Source organism: Chlorella variabilis (genome assembly GCF_000147415.1).
Source record: "Chlorella variabilis unplaced genomic scaffold CHLNCscaffold_30, whole genome shotgun sequence".
NCBI lineage: Eukaryota > Viridiplantae > Chlorophyta > Trebouxiophyceae > Chlorellales > Chlorellaceae > Chlorella > Chlorella variabilis.
Window position 1 is genome coordinate 114,399 of NW_005435058.1, and position 1,824 is coordinate 116,222.

Consider the following 1,824-nt stretch of genomic DNA (forward strand, 5'->3'; position numbering starts at 1 on the left):
GTATGACTGGCAAGTGGCATGGCGCATTGGGGAGAAACGCAACGGTACGGGAGCATGGGCTGGCCAAACGGCAGTGCGGAACGCTAGGTCACTAGAAAAGCAGGGAAAGGCGCACTATGTATGCAATGAGGGCAGCCCCGGCTCGGGGCCGTTGAGAAAGCAGTGGGCGGGAGGGGGGAGGCCCCGGTGTGGGCGGGCCCCATCGAGGGGGGATGGGGCGCGCAAGCGGCCAGATGGGGCGGGGCGCGGGCGGCAGTGGAGTCCTGCGGCTGGGTGGGATATAGGGCAATGAGCGTTGAGCAGTGTGCGATGAGCAATGAGCAATGAGCAGTGAGCAGCCCCTCCCTAAACAAAGTGAAGCGCAGGACGGGGTCCGGTGGATGGGAGGCCACAGTGTTACAGTCACCCCGCTATGATAGGCCGCGTGAGCAGACCTTGGGCAGGGGGCACACGTGATCAAGGGGCATCAAGAGAGGGGGTGGACCATGGAGCACCCTCTCCATGGCTCCGACCACCCTCCCCCCAGCTGAGCGTCCCAGGGTCACCCCACCCTGGCCCCGCTCCCCGTCCTGCCGGACACGCAACCCCCACAACGTGGTGGGGGACGTGGGGATCCTTAGCAGCTTAGGCCTGCCAGGCCGACGGGTGCCGATGCTGGTGCGGGCTCCCGGCGGCAGGCAGCGCCGCCGCCGGGCACTCAAATGGTATGGGGCACATGGGCCCCCATGCCCGCACATCTCCCAGGCACATGAAAATACCAGGAGGCAAGGAAGCGTGGGGGTTGCCACGTGCGCTACCGCCGCCGCCGCAGGCAGCAGCCCTGCGACGGCGGCGGCAGCAAGCCGTGGACCCAAACGCCGTGCCGCTGAGTCCCGTGGCTGTGGCCGTGGGCTTCTGGCAGGAAACTACGGCCGGACCCAGTCAGCCGCTCCCTCCGACCCCAGAAATCTCCCCCAGGAGCGCCCAAAATCACCTTGGGCCATGAGAAAAATCTCTGAACGCCCCTCCGGCCCCACCGACCAAAGATTTTACTCAGATTTTGGATTTAAGCCCCGCGGGAGCCAAAAATCTAGAGATTCCAGAGTCCAGGCAGATTCGGAAAGATTTAGTGAGATTTTAGTGGCTCCTGGGGTGGTGGACTGTATGACGGCCGCAGCTCGGCGGCACGTGGTTCTGTTCAAATCGCCAAGCGTGCAGCAGCGCCGAACCACGCTTCCCGGCCTCGGCGCATGCCTTCAGGCCCCCCCTATCGCTGGGCACACCCCTCCAACACCGAACATGCGCCCGGGGGGAGGGCGGCCCGGACTGCCCAGGCCAAAGTGGGCCGCCCTCAAGCAAGAGGCGGCCTGTGTGCTAACCGGTCTAACCGGTAAGGGGGTGCCATACCTGAATTGCGCCATGCTGCCTCGTACACGCACGCATCCGTGAAGGTGCAGTTGTACATTGAGGACGTGTGTGGGGGCAGCATCTCTGCGCAGGCCTACGCGCCTGCGTCGTTCTTGTGCGATGTGCCTGAGAGTCCGCGCCGGTTGCGCCTAGCACCGGGCCGCGGCTAAGAAAGGCCTTCTTTGAAGGCGCTGGAGCTAGTGTCTAAACCCTCCGAGAGGGCACAGGTTCGATTCCTCCCATGTCGAAACTTTGTGAGGACAAACGCGGCATAGCTGACCGGCTCAGCGCCAATCCAAGCCAATTCCTTCGGGAACGCCTAATAGAATCGCCAAGGCTTCGGCACAGGCCTCCCCGGGACCCATTCACTACTAGTGGGGGGTACTCCACTTGGCGCGTCGGGCAGATCAAATAATGGTCAAAGCTAGACGTAAAACC